We start from the raw sequence: 23,616 nt of genomic DNA, 5'->3' as shown, positions 1-23,616 counted from the left end.
AAGCCCAGCCCTACCCCAAGCCTGAGGGAAAACGCTCTGTCTCGAGTGATGAGGGATAAGGGTAAGCTTTCTGCCAGGAGGTTTCAGCACCATCAGCACAGCTCAGCTTAGCTGCCGAACAGGTGCTCTTACTTCGGTGGGCACCTTGACAACCCTCTGCATCAGAACGCTGTGACACAGACCATTACGGGTGGGACACAGTGACCTATTGCCATTGAATCAGCAAAATGGGCCCACATGAGACAGAAGCAGACTGCTCCAGGAAGTGTGTGATCTATGAGACTTCTGTCTTCTCTTCAAGTTCAGAGAAGGCAGCCAACGCTGCATCCCTCCCTCAGCCTGGAGGCAACCGCAGGCCAAGGCAGAGTCCTGAGGCCCGTGGAGCCTGTTACTTGACCTTTAGAGTTTTTTTTTTAAGTTATAAAAGTTTAGAGCTGAAAAAGACATTGGAAGTCATCCAGGTAGCGGCTTCTAGACTTTTCGATTTCATAGCCCATATCATCCCCAAATACCTGGGGAGACAGACAAGGTTGACAACTTTTTCTTTTGCTAAATTAAGAAAAATTTGAAAACTAACATCCTTATTTGATTTCAAAAAGAACAGTTGACAAGATAGAACGTCAGAATAAAGAGAAACCATTTAAATGGAATAAATTGAGATTTTTGCAAAACTTGCTGCATTTCTCCTTTCCCCTCCCTACCTCTCCCCTACCCCCAAGTAGAAGAAACTTGCCAAACCCTGGAGCAGGAATGGTTTGGGGGCCCAGGCCCACTCCCCATTCAGTACTTGAATCCTCTGGAAACCACCTCTGGACACATGCTTCTCCAATACGAGGAGTTTAGTGTCAGGCAGACCTGGGTTCCAATCCTGCCTTGCGATTTACTGGCTATGTATAGACGTCTGCAAGTTTCTTACTTTCTCTGAGCCTCAATTCTCTTATCTTTAAAATAATCCTTGCCTCACAGATTTTTTGGTGGAAACTGTCTCGCAGTAAAAGAAAAAAATATGAGCGTCCTTGGCACAGAGTAGGCACTACATTGTTAGTTCCATGCCCTCTGGTGATGAAAATTAGTCTGAGATAATTCATGCCATTTTCCTGGCATTTCACTGGATGAAAAGGTCTTCCCCAGGTAAAGCTAAACACACCTCCCTGTATATCCACCCACGGGTCTCATACATGTACTTTAGGATCACATGGAATAAACCTAATCCTTCCGGCATGTGACAGACCTTAGTTTCTTTTTAATCTTCTGTTCTCCAGATAAGTACCCTGTCTCTGTCAATCATTCTTCAGAGAAGTCCTCACCACCCTGCTCTTATTGGCCAGCTATTGCCAGAATAATGCTGTATAACAAACCTCTCCAAAAACTCAAAGGCAAAACAAACAACTCAACGGCATAAGCTAAGGCTTGGCGGGGTTTGACTCCAGGCTTCAGGATGGGTCCAGGTCTGCTCCAGGTGCCTCTCATCTTCCTTGGACTCCCCAAGGCTTGTTCTTTTAATAACAAAAGGCAGAAGTGTAAGGAGTTATATTCATTGGTGCCGCATATTTCCAGCCTTTGTTGCCTCCACATATCATTGACCAAAGCAAGTCACAAGATGAAGCCCAAGCTCAAGAGGCCATGGCAAGGGTATGGATATAGAATATGGAGGAGTGAAGAATTGAGGCCCGTAGTTCAATCTTTCCACTGCTCACTTTCCCTTTGTCTTATTTCCATTGACCTTGACCTATTTCCACTGTACACATGTTTCTAAGACCTCACTGGGATGTGGGGAGTAGGAGGCTAGGGAGGAAAAACAAGACCTTGCATGATCTGTCCCCTACCTACCTCTCTGACCTCATCTCCTATCACTCTCCTCCTTGCTCTCCACTCATTAGCCACACTGGGTTCCTTTCATTTTCTTGAAGACACTAATTTCTTTGCCACCTCAGGGCCTTTGCAGTGCTGTGCTTTATGCTTTGTGTGGAAAACTCTTTTCCTCCTAACCTCTTCCTCTGCCCCAAGATGGCTTTCTTCTTATATTGAAAATAGAATTTACAAAACAGAAGTAGGATCACGGATGTAGAAACAAACTTATTGTTACGCAGGGATAAGGCGGGGAGGGATAAACTGGGGATTGGGATTGACATATACACACTACTACGTATAAAATAGATGACCAATAAGAACCTGCTGCATAGCACAGGGAACTCTACTCTGTAATGGCCTATATGGGAAAAGAACCAAAAAAAAAAAAATAGTGGATATATGTATAACTGATTCACTTTGCTGTATACCTGAAACTAACACAACGTTGTAAATCAACTATGCTCCAATACAAATTTTAAAAAAATAAATAAATAAAATAGAACTTACATGGCATGTCCTAAAAGAGATGTCTTTCTGATCATCGAATCCAATTAAGTCTTCCTCTTTTGTTCTCTAGGGTCTTATTTATTTTCCTCCTGGTACTTTACCCTGATTTGTAATTATTTGTTTATTTACTTTTGTTTTTCTTCCTCTACTAGACTCCAAGTTCCATGAAGGTAAAGAAGACCATGTCTGCCCAGCTCACTTCTGTATCCCCATTGCGCAGCACAGACCCCAACACACAGGATACGCTTCATACACATTTACTGAGTGAAGAAATGTAGGATTAAATGCAAAGGAATAAGTGAATGAATGGCTTTCATCATTTTCTTTCCATCATATTCATTCACATCCTCTTGCCCTCTGTTCAATGACAGAAGGCAAAGGAGGAAAGGAAGTATAAACCTGCTCTCGGAACGCAGCCCAGCAAAGGCTCCTACTCTTTTCTCAGGTGTATGGCCTTTGCCACCAATGTTTAACTACTTTGGGTGAGGATTTGCTTCCATGACTCATTTTGCTTAGACACTTGCTCAGAGGAATTCATGCCCTCTGACCACATGCTCACTGTCGAGGGAGGTGAGCAGATCAAAAACATGCTACCAATCATTCACCAGGGGGATAATTGACAAGGGTCAGCCTAGGGGAACTATGGGTAAACAGAGGTCCAGGACACAAACTGCTGCTTGCAAGATAGAGAGGTCTGATTTTCGACACTAAATGTGCCCATTCCGCTGCCCACTTTGAAACCCTTCTCTGTCCTCCCACACAGCCTTTCACTGAGACCGCGCTCTTCATGCCCCCACAAACCACTGAACCAAGGAGAAGGCTTGGACATTTCTGTCTGTGGTCCTTTGAAAACATCTGCACCTGTATGATGAAGCCCTCTGTAACGGGAGCCAGAAAGTCAAGAAGGTTCTGAGTCCCATCTCTCTGCCCGTTTCCAGCTGGAGGATGCAGGCGGGTAGGTGACTTCACCTTTGCAAACCTCAGTTTCCTCACCTGACAAACGGGCTCGGTCATACCTACTAACCGGGCAGTGATGAGAATCGGTTGAGACGGGCCAACATCAAAGTGCTTCCTGAACCGTGAAAGACAATTCTAATACGTGAGGTTATTTACATTCTTCAGTCAAGTAGGGCTGTGTCGTGCAGCATAAGGGGTTAAGGATTCAGGAACCAAAAACTCCCTCTACAACAGAAGAAAAGAGAAAACTAATGCCCACTTCCAGATGCACTTGAGGGACAGATTGCTTAGGATGGGATGGCAATCGGGTCTCCAAGTGGGAGAAATGATTGCCATCCTCATCAATATTACTGCCTCCTAAGTCTACGGGGGACGCAATCAGGTAATTGAGGTCCCCAATTTGGTTTTTATCCAGACACCAAGATTAATAGGAATGACTTCTTGGAATTAACTCTTTGAAGCTTTCTAACGCACAATGCACTTAGGATTTGACATTAACATTTTAGACCTGCACATTTGGAAGGCAAAGATCTGTTGTCTGGTTTAGCTAGCCCAAATGTTACAAAGGCCAAGGTCATAGGATTTCTGTATAGTTGTCAGTTCTGGTTGACCTGAGGGGGTTCAACTACCTGAACCCCTAGACAGCCACTTCCAAGATGTCGTTGTAGGTCAAAAGGACCGCTGGGAGAAAGCGAATGGTGATGACTGGGGGCAATCCAACTTAGATGCCATAAAGACAACAACAGACCAGCAACACAGAAGAACACAGCTAAACTGCGCAGCAACATCGCTCTGCTGTTGTCAGGGCAGTGGCACTTATATCATTAACTCAATAAATATTTACTGAATCTTGATCATGCACCCAGTACCATATTAATAGAAAAAAACCCTATAGCAGATACAGACAAATCCCTTGGGGAAAAAAAAAAAATCCAGCACGCTTTCATGATAAATACAATCAACAAACTAGGCCTAGAAGGGAACATTCCTCAACCTTTATAAAGGCATCTATGAAAAACTCTCTGCTAACGTCACACTTAGACTGATGCTTTCCCCCTAAGATCAGGAAGTAGACAAGGAAGTCCATTTTTGCCCCTTCTATTCAACATTGTACTAGAAGTCCTAGCCAGGGCAATACGGCGGGGGGGGGGGGGGGGGGGGGGGCAGGGAAGTGATCCAGGTTGGAAAGGAAGAAGTAAAACTATCTCTATTCATAGATGATATGATCTTACATATGGAAACCACTAAAGAATTCACACACACCAAAACAAAACAAACTATTAAAACTAATAAACAAGTTTAGCAACGTTGCAGGACCAATACACACAAATCACTTGTATTTCTATATACTAGCAGTGAGCAATCCAAAAATGAAATTAAGACAATTCCTTTCACAATAGCATCAAAGAGAATAAAATATTTAGGAGTAAATCTAACCAAAGAAGTGCGAGACTTGTACTCTGAAAACTACAAAATGTTGTGCTGTTGGTGTTATATGTATCCAAGGTCACAAAGATTTATGTTTTCTTCTAAGAGTTCGATAGTTTTAACTCTTATGTTTACATCTTGGATTGATTTTGAGTTAATTGAAAAAATTAAATAAAGCAAATAAATGGAAAGACGTTATGTGTTCACGGATTGGAAGACTTAATATTGTTAAGATGCAAAATTCTCCAAAATGATCTACAGCTTCAATTCAATCTATATCAAAAATCTAACTGCTTTCTTTGCAGAAATGGACAAGTTTATCCTTAAATTCATATGAAATTGCAGGGGACCCCATATAGCTTAAACAATCTTGAAAAAGAAGAACAAAAGTGGGGACCTTGTACTTTCCAATTTCGACACTTACTACAAAGTTACAGTAATCCAAACATTGTGGTACTCATAAGGATAAGATGTATAGATCCATGGAATAAAGTTGAGGATCCAGAAATAAACCCATACATCTATGTGTGACCAATTGTTTGGGACAGATGCCAAGACCATTCCATGGTAAAAGAATAGTCTTATCAACAGATGTGGCTGGGAATTGGATATCCACATGCAAAAGAATGACGTTGGATCCCTATCTCACACCATAAACAAAAATTAATTCAAAATCAATCCAAGACCTAAATGTAAGAGTTAAAACTACTGAACTCTTAGAAGAAAACATAAATGGAAACCTTTGTGACCTTGGACTAGGCAACAGTTTCTTAAATATAACACCAACAGCACAAGCCAATAAAAGAAAACACAAATTAAACTTCATCAAAATTAAAAACTTTTCAAGAAAGACAGACACCATATGATTTCACTTATGTGTGAAATCTAAAAAACAAAATGAACAAACATGAAGCAGAAACATTCTCAAAGATACAGAGAACAAACTGGTGGTTACCAGAGGGGAAGGGATTGGGCGGATAAGTGAAAATAGATGAGGGGGATTAAGAGGTGCAAAATTCCTGTTATAAAACAAATAAGTCACTGCAATGTAATGTGCAACATAGGGAATATAGTCAATAATATTGTAATAACTTTGTATGGTGACAGATGGCAACTAGACTTATCATAGTGATCATTTTTGTAATGTATAAAAATACTGAATCACTATGTTGTATACCCGAAAATAATATAATACTGGAAGTCAATTATACTTCAATAAAAATTTTACACTCGTGTATCAAAGGACATTATTGAGAAAGTAAAAAGACAACACAAAAAATGGGAGAAAATACTCGGGACTTCCCTGGTGGTCCAGTGGTTAGGACTCTGTGCTTCCACTGCAGGGGGCACAGGTTCCATCCCTGGTCAGGCAACTAAGATCCCGCATGGCTCACAGCCAAAAAATAAAAAATAAATAAAATTAAATTTTTTTTTAATGGGAGAAAATACTTGTAAATCATACATTTGATAAAAGTCTAGTATCTAGAATATATCCATAACTCTTACAACTCAGCAACAAAAAGACAAACAACCCAATTTTTAAGTGAACAAAGGACCTGAATAGCTATTTCTCCAAAGAGCATATACAAATGGCCAATAAACCCATGAAAAGATGCTCAACATCATTAGTCATTAGGGAAATGCAAATCAAAACTAGGGAAATGCAAATCAAAACTACAGTGAGATATCACTTCACACACACTAGAATGGCTATAATCAAAAAGGCAAACAGTAACAAGTGTTGATGAGGATGTGAAGAAATTGGAACCCTCATAATTTGCTTGTGGGACTATAAGATGATGCAGCAACTGTGGAAAACTATTTGGCTTTTCCTCAAAAAGTTAAACATAGAATTTCCATATGTCGCAGCAATTCCACTCTTCGGTATATACCCCAAAGAACTGAGAGCAGATGTTCAAACAAAAATTTGTACACAAATGTTCCTAGCAGTGCTATTCACAAGAGCCAAAATGTGGAAACAAGCCATATGTCCATCGCTGATGAATGGATAGTCAAAATGTGATGTATCTATACAGTGGAATATTATTCAGCCATAAAAAGCAATAAGTACTGATTCATGCTACAACATGGATGAAACTTGAAAACTGCTGAGTGAAAGAAGCCAGACAGAACAAGTCACATAGTGTGTGATTCCATTTAGATGAAATTCCAGAATCGGAAAATCCCTAGAGACAGAAAGCAGATTAATGTTAACCAAGGGTCGGGAGAAGGTGGAACGGGGGTGACAGTTTGAGTGGGGGATTTCTTTGGCAGGTAATGACTATGTTCTAGGATTAGATAGTGGCGACGGTTGCACAATATCGCTACTGAGAATCACTGAATTGTACACTTGAAAGTGGTTTAAATGGTGACTTTTATGTTACTTTTTTAAAGTATTTGTTTATTTGACTGCATCGGGTCTTAGTTGCAGCATGCGGGATCTGGTTCCCTGACCGGGGATCGAACCCAGGCCCCCCGCACTGAGAGCACAGAGTCTTAGCCACTGGACCTCTAGGGAAGTCCCTAAATGGTGACTTTTAAATATAGTTTAAAAGAAAAAATGTATGGCAAGTCAAGATGTTTGCTGATGGAATCAGTTTCACCAACAATAAAGGGAATCAAACTCTTCAATCCCTGCATGTACAATTTGATGCCTCTGTTTTTAACCCTGTTATGACTTTGATCACACACAGCTCTCCACAAGATTGTAAGATTTATGAGGGTAGGGATGGAGTCTGGATCCCATCTCAGTGCCAAGAAAACACTGAAAACAGTGGGACCTCGAAAACTTAGAGATGCCACAGAGACAGCCGATCAATAACTGACCCGGGGAGGAAATAGGACAACTTTTATTCTTTTTTTTTTTTTTTTTTTTTTTTGCGGTACGCGGGCCTCTCGCTGTTGTGGCCTCTCCCGTTGCGGAGCACAGGTTCTGGATACGCAGGCTCAGCGGCCATGGCTCACAGGCCCAGCCGCTCCACGGCATGTGGGATCCTCCCGGACCGGGGCATGAACCCATGTCCCCTGCATCGGCAGGCGGACTCTCAACCACTGTGCCACCAGGAAAGCCCCAAAGGACAATCTTTATTCTTGTCCAAATCTAGTGGTCCCTCTTAGAGTGACGAACAGAAAAAAAGAAACTCCCGTAAAACATGTGATAGCACAGAAGAACAATCTGAATTTCCGCTTTTTCTTCCCTTCCTCCAAATTCTAAGGCATCAGGGCTGAAAAAGAAAGCATCTCTTGCAATGAATGCTAAGGTTACCGAAGGGAAATCACGTTGATTATTGAAATGTGACGATCTATCCTCTCAAAGCACCAGGAGCTGTTAAAAGCAGAATGAGCCATCTCCATGGAAGAATCAGGCAGCCTTTCAGGGATTATGATGGCAGTGCTGGAATGCTTGTTTCAGAGCAAGTAGGAAGAAAGTAAAAGCTAAAACTATACTCTATCACCTGACATTTTCACCCTCCTCTCTGGGCGTGGCTAAGCCCCACTCTCAGATTCTCAGACACTTGACTCATCTTTTTCCTGCACCACAGTGAAGGCACATCTTTGGGTGTGGACTAGAGTTTCAGCCACGTCAAAATCTCCCAGTTGCCCGTTCAGGTTCTTACCTGGGTTCAGTCCTACAGCCTCTGCATTTCTCCAACCATACATGTCCCTAGGTCTTGGCTGAAGCTGTCCTCTCTTCTAACACCACCACTCCAAGTGGCTGACCCTTATTCTTCCATCAAGACTCAGCTGAGATTTCCTCTCCAGAGGGAAGTGCTTCCTGATCGCAGGTGGGATGAGACCACCCGGTCTCCATCCTCACAGCCTCCTGGACCATTCCATCAGAGCCCATCCCTGTTTCCTGCCTTCTCCTCACCAGACTGTGAGTGCCTTGAAGGCAAAGAGCTCTGAGTTGACTGCCGTTATTTAAATCGATAACCAAGTAAACCCTCTAGGGCGCATTTCCTCCTCTGTGAAATAATGGGGTTGGACAAGATCATTGATGTGGTCTGAATACAGCCCACAGACCTATTTGGCCAACACAGTATTTATGGCATTTAAACAAGCCTTTTAAAATTGGGAAAGTTTATATTAAGATCTTGATCTCTGCCTTGTCTTGAAAATTCAGGCAATTTGACAGTATTGGGCCCCCATTCGTGCATGGAACAGTCAGCTGCCTCTTTAGGTGGGGTGCACGCTGGTCCCTCACCCCTTTAGGCTTCTGAAGGCATTGAGCTTGAGTCCCTGGTCTAGATGCCTTCTGCAGCTCCAAATCTGAGACTCTACCACTCCCTGATTCCAATTTCTCTTCTTCCTCCTCCATCCAGTCAACATTAGCACTATTTTTTTTAATCTTGGTGAGAGCCGATGAATTGAGACATTCAACTTTCCTTGTTTTTTTAAAATAATTAATAATTAATTAATTAATTTTTGGCTGCATTGGGTATTGCTGCACGAGGGCTTTTCTCTAGCTACGGAGGGCGGGGGCTACACTTTGTTGCGGTGTGCGGGCTTCTCATTGCGGTGGCTTCTCTTGTGGTGGAGCATGGGCTCTAGGCGCGCGGGCTTCAGTAGTTGTGGCTCGTGGGCTTCAGTAGTTGTGGCTCGTGAGCTCAGTAGTTGTGGCTCGTGGGCTCTAGAGCACAAGCTCAGTAGCTGTGGCGCACGGGCTTAGGTGTTCCGCGGCATGTGGGATCTTCCTGGACCAGGGCTTGAACCCGTGTCCCTTGCATTGGCAGGAGGATTCTTAACCACTGTGCCACCAGGGAAGTCCCCTTGTTTTGTTTGTTTGTTTGTTTACTTTCCTTGTACTTTAAGGCAGTAGTCACAAGCCTCCCCAGTTATTTCCTAAAAATTAATCACCAGATACGAGTTAATCATCCTTGGAAACAATGCCAACCTTCTAAAAAGCACTGTGGCTTTTAGGTTATACAGAGCACCCTCCTCTTTCCCAGCACTGAACTGGGAATAGCAAACTCCAATTTCCAAAGCACATTTCAAAGGTAATCCAACTGAATACAGAATTCTTAAAAGTACCTCAAATGCTTGAACAAAGCCTACCTATATATAACCATTTAAGCAATTTCAAATACATTTCCGTTGCATAATTATGCAAGGGCTTTGGTCAGAAAACATGCTGCTGCTAACTTAAGTGAAATCCCCACAAACCTTATTCATAAGAAAAATGCCCAGTTACAAGGATACCTGTCATCAGCTCCTCAGTGGATTTCCATCCTGTCATTTCCCACCACCCGGCGGGTCCCAATCAGTCCGCACTCAGGTCGTTGGAAAAGCTGCCCAGAACAAGCACCCGGCCCGAACAGGAAACTCAATTAGCATCTAGCTGGGCCCCAAGCAGATCGGCTCATAATGCTGGGGAGTTTCAGCTTGAGAGCTGAAGTCATTATGTTTCTGTATATTAGTGAAAAGGGACCATTATTTTCTCCAGAAACCCGCTATTTCTCCTGTATTCCCTATCGACAGAGTTTAGAGCAGCGGTTCTCTACCCTGGCTGTACATTAGAAACACCCAGGGGGCTTTTTAAAAAAATGCCAAAATTCGGACGCCACTGATGACCAATTCAGTCAGACCTTCAGAGAGGGGAGCCAGCTGGCATCAGAATGTGTAAGTGCTCAGGTGATTCCAAGGCATGGCCTTGTTATTGGGATGCAGTGGTACCCAACATGTGGTCCTTGGATCAACCGCATCAGCGTCACTCAGGAACTCATTAGAAATGCAGATTCTGGGACTTCCCTGGTGGCTCAGTGGTTATGAATCCGCCTGCCAATGCAGGGGGACACGGGTTCGAGCCCTGGTCCGGGAAGATCCCACATGCCACGAAGCAACTAAGCCCGTGAGCCACAACGACTGAGCCTGCGCTCTAGAGCCCGCGTGCCACAACTACTGAGCCCACATGCCACAACTACCGAAGCCCGAGCGCCTAGAGCCTGTGCTCCGCAACACGAGAAGCCACCACAATGAGAAGCCCGCGCACCGCAACGAAGAGAAAGCCCGCGTGCAGCAAAGAAGACCCAACACAGCCAAAAATGAATAATAACTAATTTTTTTAAGAAAAGAAATGCAGATTCTCGGGCCTCGCCCCAGACCTACTGAACCAGAAACTCTGGTGTAAGTCCCAGTCGTCTCTAGTTGAACAAGCATTCCAGGTGATTCTAATACATGCTAAGGTTTGAGGACCACTGGTATCATGGCTTCAGTCAGGCTTTGGTTTCCATCCCAAACCCACCACTTACTAACTTTGTGACCTGAGACAAGTGCTTTCCTAGCTGAGGCTCAGTTTTCACATCTATAAAATGGGTATAATGAGGAATTAAATGCAACAATGCACAGAGTGCACTTAATATACTATCCGATACAGAATCGGCACTCAATTAAACGTCAGCTAAATTATCCCGGTGTCCAACTTGGAAGTTATCCCCCATTTCCCTTCCCCACCATGCCCCCCATCCAATCCTTGACCAAGTCTATCCATCTTTCACTCAATATTTCTTCCCTTCTTCTCCCTCTCCTTCCACTACTGCCTTGGAGTCCAAGTTCTCATCACCCCCCATTGGAGTGAAATGCAGATTCTGCACAAGGGCTGAGACTAGGAATGAGATGACAAAGGAAAAGAGACAAAGGAGCTCAGGGCCCCTGCCTGACACAAGTTCACAAGGTCATCAGGGGCAGGGTCACTTCTGAGGAAGAGGATGAGCCAATGCTGGCCAACTGTGCCAATCCTCTCCTCTTGGGATTTCATGCTGAGTGGCAAGTTCGGCCTGAAATTTTTTTTTTTCAATCAACAGATAAGATTTAATACAAATAATTTGTTAAATAGATATTGGAGAACTGAAAAAGCAGCTCAGCAAAACAGAAATAATAAGTATAAGAGGCAGCTAGGGACTTCCCTGGTGGTGCAGTGGTTAAGAATCCGCCTGCCAATGCAGGGGACATGGGTTCAAGCCCTGGTCCAGGAAGATCCCACATGCTGTGGAGCAACTAAGTCCGTGCGCCACAACTACTGAGCCTACACTCTAGAGCCCGAGAGCCACAACTACTGAGCCTGTGTGCCACAACTACTGAAGCCCGCACACCTAGAGGCCGTGCTCCTCAACAAGAGAAGCCACCGCAATGAGAAGCCCACGCACCGCAACGAAGAGTAGCCCCCACTCACTCCAACTAGAGAAAGCTCGCGTGCAGCAAGGAAGACCCAACCAGCCCAAAATAAAAATAAATAAATTTAAAAAACCAAAAACGAGGCAGCTATTATTTCTAAATCTGGAAGAACCAAGGAAAGGTTTCTCCAGAACCCTTTTAGCAGAAGCTAGAAGTTTGGAGAAGAAGCCCTGTGGAGTTGGGGAAATTCTAAAATTGCAAAATTAGAAATCTCATATTAGCTAATTTACATAGTTTATGGCATATTGATCCAAAGTCATTTGCATCCCTAAGCTTTAAACCGGCCCTGAAATTTTAAGAAAACCCTTAAGACTGCAGAACTGTTGCCCCTGCAGCAGAGTCATTTCCAGAACTTCCTGTGTTATTTATTGGAGCTCAAGGCATCCTTGAGACATACTGCTCTGTTCTCAGCAGCTACCCTCCAGGCAGTGAGAAAGCCACGTTGAAGATACTGGCCAAGGGGCCTCAGTTCTAAATGAGGCCCGATCAGTTTATCCACAAAGCCCACTTTCAGGTGGGTCCTCACGCCTTCTCCCTGAAGAGCATCACTGCCCATCGAGAGAAACAGCCCCTCCTTTGTCCTTCTTGGGTAATGTTCCCAAACTGTCTCCCCAGGTAACTGTCACGTGGATGGAATAAGCAAGAAAAGGGGATTGGGATCCAGAGCCTTGGTGACACAGGGAGTGTGTCTTCACCATTGCCGTACTTGTCTGGGCCCCGGTGGCCTCCTTACTGTCCCTCGGGCTCACCAGGCACATTCCCACCCTCGGGCCTCGGGGCTGGTCCTTGCTTCTTCCTGGGTCTTCCTCCCCCCGCCCCTCCGCACAAGCCCAGAGAGCACCACCCCATCTCCTTCACACTTGGGTTCAATCATCACCTCTCACCGAGCCCACTGTGACCAACCTATTTACAGCTGCAGACCAACCCCCCCAAAACACACACCACACACACACACACACGCACACACACACACACGCACACACAGGATCTCCATCTCCCTCCCCCCCTCCCTCCCTCTCTGCGCTCTTCTTTTCATTGTCTGTCATCTGCCACCTTTTAGCTCAGAGCATCTCAAACTTGAGTCGCATCAGAATCATCTGGAGGGCTTGTTAAAACACAGGCTGCTGGGCCCCACCCCCAGAGGGTCTGATTCTACCAAGTCCTCAAGTGATGCTGCCCACCCAGGGACCTGGCTTTGAGAACCACTGTGCTGACATACCACGTACCCTGCCGGGATACAGCCCCGTGGCAGGTTGGAGTGTACGGTCTTGGGAGTAGGACGGCCCTGAGTCCAAGTACTAAGTCCACCACTTCCCAGGTGTGACCTTGGGCAGATTGCGTATGGGCCTTGGTTTACTCGTTTGTAAATTGAGTATAATCAGGACTGGTACCGAATTTGCAGGGCCCAGTGCAACATGGAAACACGGAACCCCTTGCTAAAAAGTTATGAAGAATTTCCAGGTGTTGACAGCAGAGCGTTAAACTGAGTGCAGGGCTCCTTCTGAGCCCAGGACCTTGTGTGACTACACTGCTGGCGTGTGTCCCCAAGCCGCTGGGCCTTGGTGTGATAATAAACAGTATCTGGTCCATTGGGTTGTCGTGAAGACCAAACAGGATAAGGTATGTGCCTGGCACATAGTAGCTGCGAAAAGAACACGAATTTCCCTCCTTGCATCTTACCTTCCGCTTCCACCCATCTGTTACCCCTCAGAATAAGCCTTCTTGCCTCCACGGCTCCAGCCCTCACCCTTGAGCTCGGTGCTGCTGGGAACTAACAGCAAAGCCCTCCCCTGCCCGGGACTGGGCCTTGCCCTGCCGTGGCTGCTGGCCGCTAGCTCTGCTGCTCCTGGGAAGTGAGGGAGGGACCCCCTTCCAGGGACCCTTCGTTGCCTGGGTCGTTCAAGGGGCAAGTTCTGGGAGGAGCAGGCTGGGCTGCAGGAGTGAGCAAAGGCCAGCCCACAGCTGTGCAGCTGGCCCCGGAGCCGCTCCCCTGGAGTGAACGAGAGATCACAGGTGGGGAGGGCACCGCTGTGCCCCCTGCGAGGCCGTCGACGTCGCACAGAATGACTGAGCCCCGTACAGGGCTGGCGACTCGCCCGTCCTACCCATCCGAGGGAACAAGCAGAGGGACGGTTATTTCTGCACCTGGAAAGCATCACTTTCTACAGCTTTACTGTGCTAGCTTACCTCACAGACTCTGAAATCATCAGACCTGGCAGAAATGACCAGCCCCTCTGTGGGTGCTGTGCTGGCAAGGGTGGTGGGAAGGGGTGGAGAAACAGCAAGAACCTGCCCCTCACGCACCACTCCGAATCCTGCGGGCTGTGGACGCCTCCTACCCGACCAGGCCAAGGCAGAGAGCCAGTCGGGGGCCTTGCCCACTTCAGGCCACTGCAGACCAAGGCAGGACGCCGAGCTTCCTGCAATGTACACGTGATGGTGGCTGATGGGGTGGGTGGCAGGGGGAGTGGGTCCATGCACCCCTGCTTGAAGCAAGTGTCAATTATAAAAACCTATAGATTCACACCCAAGAAAAGACAGGGTCACATTTTCCAATGGTCTCACCCTATGTCTCCTATTAGATCTTTTTTTTAAAAGTCACCTCTCCTGGTAAATAACGTAATTCAATTCACAAAACATCCCTTTGTGCTTCGTCTTTCAGAAAGAGCCACGCCTGTCACAGGAGGTAGTGTTCACACGCACACTACTGTGTGTACGTGCACACGTGTAACTCACAGTAACAGGGGCTCTGCTGGCCCAGGAACCATGTGGCCTCCCCACTGTGCCGGGCGGTCTGGGGCAGGTCCTGTGTTGGTACCTCCTCGCTCTGTGACCCTGCATGAGTTCCTCGTCTTTCTGCTCTGCCTTTTTGTCTTTTGTACGTGGAGCAGTCGTGAAGATGGGTGATAATGAACATTAACGAGGTGCCTGACACAGGGTAATAGCTAATTATGCCAAATTTGCAAGGTTGTTGGAATGGTCACACGAAGTAGCAAATGCGCCTGGCATGTGGGAGCTGCCCCAAAAAATGTCAGCTGAAAGGGGCCAAGGACCCTGCCTTAGAGTCCACGTGGCCTTGCCTGATCCCACAGTGAGAAAGGGCAACTCGGGATCACTTCCTCTCCTTTCCACCTCATTGATTGGGAGGACACTTCCCCCACCCCCATCGCTTGGGTGGCTGGAGGATGAGGAAAGGCTGAAGTACAGCAACGTGATGGTTCATTTTATGGCTCAGTTTGCCTGGGCTGAGGGAGGCCCAGGTAACTGGTAAAATATTATGTCTGGGTGTGTCTCTGAGGGTGCCTCTGAAGAAGGTTAGCATTTGAATCAGGAGATGGAGTAAAGAAGATCGCCCTCCCCAATCCAGGTGGGTAGCAGCCAATCCACTGAGGGCCCTAGTAGAGCAAAAATGCAGAGAAGGAGTGGACCGCTCTCTTTGCTTGAGCCGGGACATCCATCTTCTCCTGCCCTCAGACATCAGCGTTCTTGGTCTCAGGCCTTCAGAGTCAGACTGAACGACACCACCTGCTCCCCTGGGCCTCCAGCTGGCAGACAGCAGATAGTGGGACTTCACATGGGCCAATTCCTGTAACGAACGTCCTCTTATACAGACCAATCGGTCTCTGTTTCTGTTATATATCCTACTGGTTCTGTTTCTCTGGAGAACCCTAACACAGGCAATTCCTAAGACAAAGCAGTGCCTCTGTGGAGTTTTCTTAACAGATATGAACCCAGTGGGGCACCAGGAGGCTGCCCAGGCCTCAAGGAGGTCCTGTGTAAACTTTGACTTCTCTCCAAAATACTCCATTCACAGCGTGACACTGAAAGGGGTAAGGACGTGACAGTTATCCTCCATCTCTAAATGTCTATTCCGTACTCACGTGCTGCTGTGAGAGTGATACTCGGTACAACCACTTGGGAAAACTCTTTGGCCATATCTTTGAAATCTGAACATACACATACCCTGTCCAAGGGAAACGAGTGAATATGGCCACCAAAAACGCGTGCAAGAACGTCATCTTAATCCGTTCAGGCCGCTCTAACAGAACTGCCACAGACTGGGTGGCTGATAAACAACAGAAATTTATTTCTCACAGTTGTGGAGGCTGGGAAGTCTAAGATCAAGGCCCGGCAGAGATGGTGTCTGGTGAGGACCTGCCTCCTGGCTCATGGACAGCTGTCTTCTTGCTGTGTCCTCACACGGTGGAAGGGGCAAGGGGCCTCTCTGGGGTCTCTTTTATAAGGTCACTAATCCCACGACCTAATCACCTGCCAAAGGCTCCACCTCTACACCATGACACTGGGGATTAGGTTTCAACATAGAATCTTGGGGGGAAACAAACGTTCGGTCTATAGTAAGTGCTCATAATAGTTTATTTGTGATAGCTCCAAAATGGAAATAACCCAGATGCCCATCTATAAGAGAATGGGTAAATAAATTGTGCATATTCATACAGTGGAATGCTACATAACAGTAAAAAGAATAAACCACCGCTAAGTGCAAAAGCATGGCTGATCTCACATATCACGTTCAGCGAAAGAAGCCAGGCACAAGAGAATATACACTGTATTACTCAACTTACATGAGATTCAAGAACAGGCAAAATCAACCCATGGTGATAGAAGTCATGATGGTGGTTACCTCTTGGGGGATAGTGACGGCAAAGGGGCATGAGAGAACCTTCCGGGTGCTGTAAATATCCTGACCTGGGTAGGGTTACAGGGATGCATGTAAGAATGTAAAGACGGGCTTCCCTGGTGGCACAGTGGTTGAGAGTCCGCCTGCCGAGGCAGGGGACACGGGTTCGTGTCCCAGTCCGGGAGGATCCCACATGCCGCGGAGCGGCTGGGCCCGTGAGCCATGGCCGCTGAGCCTGCGCGTCCGGAGCCTGTGCTCCGCAACGGGAGAGGCCACAACAGCGAGAGGCCCGCGTACGGCAAAAAAAAAAAAAAAAAAGAAAGAAAGGGCCTCTCTGGCCCTCTCTGAACCTCTGGGAGGCCCCGTCCTGAACGCAGCCACAGGACAGGTGAAGACGGGTGGGATCTGTGGGAGGTGGGAGATGGGTCTGAGAAAGTGCCCACACTGGGGGCCCTGACAGGGCAGGAGGGTGGCCTCGGGTGCCCAGTCCAGGCTCTAGTCCCAGCTAGGTCTCTTGCTGGCTGAGACATCTCAGCCGAGCTATAACCCACTGTGTCTCAGCCCTTTGGCTGCAGTGTGAGGGTAACAGCAAAACTCCTAGAGAAGGTGTCAGGAGAATTAAATCTGCCTCTGGCACCGGGCCTGGCACATTACAAGTGCTCAATAAAGTTTCGTGATTAGTGTTAAGATGATCGAGGGAGGATTATTGCAGCTGTAGTCTTGCCTGGACCTGCCTCAGAAATGCCTTTTCTAAAGGCAGGAGCCAAAGAAAGAAGATTTAGGATTAACTCTTCCAAAATAGCAAATGTTTTCTCTTTGGCATTAGGTCTAACACCAGCTGCATTGTTACACCCCAGGAGAAATGTGTCCTCATCAAGACACAAAAGGCTGGTTTCAACCCACAGAGGGAACAACAACACAACAAAAATAGTCTGAAATCCTGAAAAAGCCAGTAGCTTCAGGTACACATTATCCAGTCCACCTTTGATTTGGGGGTTCACTGAAGCATGGCTGACGCGTGGTTATCGTGGGCCCTATGTGTCGCTTCTGTAAATAGACTTTTGTTTAAAAAAAAATTGACTGACTTGGAAAAACTGAAAGAAATACAAGGAGCAGGGAGAAACACTTTTTCTCTCTATCCCTTCCCAGGAAATTGACAGGTCTGAGGAGCCTGGCTGTTCACACAGTAATTAACCTCTAGTAGCCTCTGTTTCTGCCCTTGTACATGGGATACACACAGTGGAGACTAGGAATTCTGGAGTCAGACTCCAGGGGGTATCTTCACACCATCACTTTCCAGTTGCTTGGCCTGGGACCAGTCATGGGGCTCCCTGTGCTTCTGCTTCTTCCTCTCTAAATGGAAGAAATAATGATACCTGCCTCCTGGGGTTCTTGTGAGGATGCTAACACGTGTATGGTATTCAGAACGGTGCCTGGCATAGTAAGTACTCAATAGATTCTAGCTGCCGGTCACAAGAATAGTGCACCCAGACACCGTCGTGCAGAATAATGAGGGAGTAGCAGTAGCAACCATCGTTATTGCTATTTAGACCGCCCTAGGACCTCTGGGCTTGTGGCTGCAGGTCCCTTTTGAGGAAGCCTTCAAGAAGGTCACACCAGCGATGGTTCAAGGCCTGGGAGACAACCTCCACCTACCTGAGATCTTCCCAACCTTCCGAGGGCAGAGACTCTGCAGCTCAAAGGCATTTTAATGTCAGAGTGAAAAAAGCTGGCCTTAGTGGGCAGCGAGTCCACATTCCTCATTTATAGGTGAGGAACCGAGGCCCAGAGAAGGCAAGCGACCCACCCAAGGTCACACAGCAGAATATGTGACCTGAGCTGGGAAGCCGGCGCAGGGCTCATGACTCAGCACAGCCCCGCCCTGCTCTTTCCCTCCCACAGCTCGTTCTGCCAGAGCTTCTGGCACCTCACACAATCCTCCCACCTCACCATCTCCCAGGTGGGCTCTCTATCAGGTTATGGGCTCATCTAATTCTTGGCCACATCCTGCTGAAGACCCATTTTTCTTGCTGAATCAAGCCGCCATTAGGTCCTGAAAGCCCCATAAGTCTTCTATGGACGAGCACATCCTTTAATCTATTATTCCACAGTCCTATTTATATATATTTATCCATATGGCTATATAAATAGGGCTTTGAGACATATAGTGGCAGGTTATTGCTGTAGCATAGCTGTTCTCCCCAAGTGGAAAACAGAAATGATGTATGGCTGAGCTCTTTTCCATGTAGAAAGCTCCCATCTGATTTATTAAGAGTTAGGTGGCAGCCACATGCCCTGGAGGAAGAGAATGTATTGCAAAGTTATCTAAGAACAGGACACTCTCGGCTCCAGACACCAAAAGGCAAGGCTGGGGCGTGGCAGGAGCTCAAGGAGCCTTAGAGCACCTGCTCACAGACACCTGCCATGTCCTGGTCTATTAACTAGGAGCCCTTTGGTTGCAAATTTAAGCAAAAAGGGGGAGTTTGGTATAAAGATACTGGGTGTCTCCGGGAGCCCAGAGAGGAATGTGGCTGGGTATCAGGAATGGCTGAGTTTGGAGAGATGAACACCCGTGTGTTTGTCTGTCTGTCTCTCCCTCTCTCTCCCGCTCACATCTCTGCTTCTCTCCATGCCTTGCTTCCAGTGTCCCTGCTCCCTGCAGAGTGACATTCTCCACATAGAAGAAAACACTCCCAAGTTCTCCTCTTACTGCTTCCACAGGCTGACTTTGCATTTTCTCTGACCCCGAGTACAAAAAACCCATGGACTTGAACTCCTGTCCCCTGCTTGGTCCAAGGGCCATAAGCAGGGTCATGAGAGACCAGAGCAGCTACTTCAGGCAACATATGGACAGACTGGGTGTAAGAAGAAGCAGTTCCCAGATGAAAGCGAAGGAATTTTGGTGAAGAACTGCCAGTAGACAAAGCCACCAGGTTGCTTGTCCTGTTCATTTGTTCCATTTGCTGCGTAAACTCAGAAAAGGCGCTTAACCTCTCTGTGCTCCAGCATCCTTAAGTGTAAAATCGGAATTGTGGTGTGCTCCATAAAGGCAGACATTTGCAACTGTTGCATCTCCAGTGCCTAATCAGAGCCTGGAACACGGTCATGTTCAATAAATCTCTAAATAAATAAATAATATCTAAACCTCCATTTAAATGAATGGACGGTAACTCCCTTGTAGGGTTGTTGGGAGGATTCATTGAGGTTAAAAATAACTAACATTTAGAGGGCACTGACTTGCCAGGAACTGTTCTAAGCATGTAATTTAGTATGTGAAGTGTGCTTAGAATAGAGCCTGGTGCACGCACCCACACATAAGAATAAACTAGGGTCCCAGGAAGTTAGGCAACGTGCTGAATGGCAAAAGCAGGATTCAGATCGAGGGCTTTCTGAAGCCACAATGCTACCTTCCCCATCACCGACATCTCTAGTCCAGTAGTTTCCAACCACGGATGGAGAGGTGGAGTGTGTATAAATCCAGGATGTGGAGCACATGTCCATATGTGTATAAAACACGGTGTTGAAGAAATATGTTGATCACAGATACATTTATAACCATTTCAAAATATATTACATGTCACAGTGTTTAATGAAGTACAAATTCATTGTAAATCATTCATGAACTCACAGTAGCCTAGGATGGTGTTGTATTTTCTCAATCACAGAATACTGTGAGTACATCTGTTTTTTATGGGGAAGGTGGTGGAATTTTAATTTAGAGTGAAAACACTCAGATTAGGAACCTCTGAGCTAGCGCTACCTCCTCGTGCCACAGATGAGAGTCAGGCTGGGGTGGGGGCCCAGGAAGTGACTCACCCAAGGCCACACGGTGAGTTAGGACAGGCTCAGGGCTAGAACCCAGTCCTGGGACAATCAAGGTTTCCGGAGGGCAAGGGTATCACACACTAGCAGGATGGTAGGGGGCACAGTCCCCTTCCTTTCTGACAATTACAACACAGGTGATGGGGAGTTACAGGGGGGTGTGCTCTGCTCTGGAAGGGAGTGCAACTCTTATAAGCACTTGGAGATGACTTGGCATTTTCCGGTGAAGTTGAGGGTATATACACCGTGTGGTTTAGGATTGTACCCTAGAGAAGCTCTAGACACGTGAATAAGGAAATATGCTCAAGACGGTTCACTGGAGCTTTAAAAAATGGAATAAAGTAAATGACCATCAAGAGGAAGACATAAGTTGAAGCATTCGAAGACTTTCTTTCCAGTGGTTAGAAAGAATAATCCAGCTACTTCCATTCACAGGAATAAACCTCATGGCTGGAAACAGGACAACCTAGGCTGACGCTGGACCTGTTGTGAGGCCTTAGTCCCTTCTCCGCTCCAGGCCTCAGTTTCTTCATCTGTAAAATGGGAACGTGTGATTAGACCAGTGGTTTTCAAACTGTGCTTGGCAAAGCCCTAAAGAGGCTTCACAGGTTCTGCAAATTTAGATGCAAATGTCAGCTTTCAAAGAGATTTTAAACTATTTTAAAACTGTAGGAAACAGTATGCACACTCCAACGTGCTTTGTACAAATGTTAACCCTTCGCAGACTGGTGGTGCCAGGGCAGCGGGAAGGCTGCTCCGCTCCCATTCTACAGAACCCAGAGTGAGCTCCCCGCCTTCCCCGTTTCATCGGAGCACATCCTGAGACCGCAAGGCAGCAGCTGTTAAAATCCGTTGCCATTTTCAACTGCTCAGCTGAGAAAGTTAAGGTTTTGTTTCAATGTTGTGTAACCAAAGCAAAACATAGCAATAATTTCTGTGTTTTAGAAGATGATAATGGTCACCCATAATTTCAAATTTGTACTTTTTGTTAAATTTTATTTACGAATGCAATAAAATTGTTAAAATGACCTTTTCCTTTCGCTAATTTTATATTCACAGGAGACTTGTAGTCCCAAGAGTTCCTGAATACCCCCAGACAATTTCAGTTTCTCCTACTATTTGCTATCATACATTACGGTGGTATATTTGCCAAAACTAAGAAACCAACCTGGGTATATTACTATTAAGTAAACTCTAGATTTTATTTGGATTTCACTGTGTTTTTTTCCCCACTAATGTCCTTTTTCTGTTCTAAGATCCAATCAGTCCAGGATACCGCATGACATTTAGTAAAATTTGTATTTTCCTCAATCTCAATGTCCTCATTTAACAAAAATGTGCTAAATGTAAGCCCGTAGTTTTATACTAATAAAATTTTATCTGTTTTGTGTAATGAAATTCCAGGAAGACTCTCTGGGGGAAGAGAGCAGGGATATACTGTTTCTTTAAACGGTTTGCAAACTCCTGGAGGAGCTGATCCTTGAGGTTGGTGTGATCCCAGCAGCCCGTGGGGCACAGTTCCAGCACGGTTGGGTCTACCAGGACTTGCTAAAGAGAGCTAAGTCCCCAGCTCTCAGTGCGGAAGTTTCATGCCCTCTTTAGGTTGAAATGGCCTCTGGCTGTTCATCCTGAAGGGACTGGGATGCTCTTCTCCAATAGAACGAACATGAGCCAGGCGTTCATTTATTCATTCGTTCTTTTGACAAATGTTTAAGCACCTGCCATGTGCCAGGCAGTCTAGGAGCTGGGGCTACCGATGGGTCAAGTAGATGAATTACTGCCCTCGCAGAGCTTATATTCTAGTGGAGGAGATAATGATAAATGAGAGAGAAGTAAACTATACGATGTGCTAAATGGTGATGCCTAGAGAAAAAAACAGTGGGAAAGGGACATGAAAGGTTGGTGGGAGGTGAAATTTTAGATAAGGAAGGAGCACACATCCTGGGGAAGAGCATCCTAGCAGAGGGATTGGCAAGTGCAAAGGCCCTGAGGCAGGAACACACCTGTGTGCTTGAGGAACAGCAGGAGGGCCAGTGAGGCTGTGGGGGAGAGACCAGTTAGGAGGCTGGATGGAACCTGAGGGGCTGCCCAGAGCCTTCCAGAAACTATAGCTGGAGACTTTCAGGCAGCCCTGAGGCTCTAGGTCAGCAGCAGGGGCTGAGCACTCACAGGCTGAGCTTTCATACGAGTGTGACCATGTGTGCATCCCCGGGGCAGCAGGAACACACCCTGACGGACAGTGGGGCATCTCAGATGTGTCCCTACATGGAGCGAAGGGTAGAGTAGGGCTGGCCTGGGTACCGTGCTAGGGCGGCTGCTGGTACCTCTCCTGACCCAGCTCCCTGAGGAGCCACAGACACAAGGAATGGGTGTTAGCCAGCCTGCCCTCGGATGGGGCCCATGGGGCAGGAGTGAGGCAGGGCACTGCCCAGGCAGGTCTCCCTGTGCTGGCAGCAGGCCCTGAACTTAACAACCCACGGAGAAATGAACACTGCAGCTCTTGGGGCTCTTGAGAAATTAGGAGAAACTTGGGAAGAGGAACTTCCTGCAATTCATGGCATGGGTTGGGGGGGGGCGTTAGAGATATTTTCATGTTAATATTAAACCGAAATGTCCTTCTACACATGGCTAAATCTACAAAGTGTGGTCCATCCATTCAATGGAACTCAGCAGTAAAAAGGAAAGCGCCATTGATATTGGCACCAACATGGATGTGTCTCCACAAAGGATGCTGAGTGAAAGAAGCCAGCCAGAGGGACTTCCCTGGTTAAGAATCTGCCTGCCAATGCAGGGGACACGGGTTCGAGCCCTGGTCTGGGAAGGTTCTCACATGACATGGAGCAACTAAGCCCGTGCGCCACAACTACTGAGCCTGAGCTCTAGAGCCCGCGAGCCACAACTACTGAGCCCACGTGCCACAACTACTGAAGCCTACGCACCTAGAGCCCATGCTCTGCAACAAAGAGAAGGCACCGCGATGAGAAGCCCACGCACCGCAACGAAGAGTAGCCCCCGCTCACCGCAACTAGAGAATGCCCGCGTGCAGCAACGAAGACCCAACTCAGCCATTAAAAAAGGAAAAGAAAGAAGCCAGCCAGAAAAGAGCACATACTGTACGATTCCACGTATACAAAGTTCCAGAAAACACAAACTAATCTACAGTGACATAAAGCAGATTGCTGATTGCCTGGGGATGTGAGGGCAGCAGGGAGGGACAGGAGGGATTTCAAAGGGACTGGAGT

The 23,616-nt window shown here is 46.6% G+C and overlaps 1 protein-coding gene across 1 annotated transcript in view; it reads left to right on the top strand.

The window, feature by feature from the left end:
* LOC137213077 (hepatitis A virus cellular receptor 1-like) overlaps window positions 1–19,700 on the top strand; it is an 89,183-nt gene extending 69,483 nt beyond the window's left edge. The window contains exons 4-5 of the transcript XR_010937777.1: window positions 3,122–3,313; window positions 19,197–19,700. The gene's annotated coding sequence lies outside the window, so the exon portion shown is untranslated. The remainder of the gene's footprint in view (window positions 1–3,121; window positions 3,314–19,196) is intronic.
* The last annotated feature ends 3,916 nt before the right edge of the window (window positions 19,701–23,616 follow it).

Source organism: Pseudorca crassidens, chromosome 19 (genome assembly GCF_039906515.1).
Source record: "Pseudorca crassidens isolate mPseCra1 chromosome 19, mPseCra1.hap1, whole genome shotgun sequence".
NCBI lineage: Eukaryota > Metazoa > Chordata > Mammalia > Artiodactyla > Delphinidae > Pseudorca > Pseudorca crassidens.
This window is presented reverse-complemented; position numbering and strand designations above follow the sequence as displayed.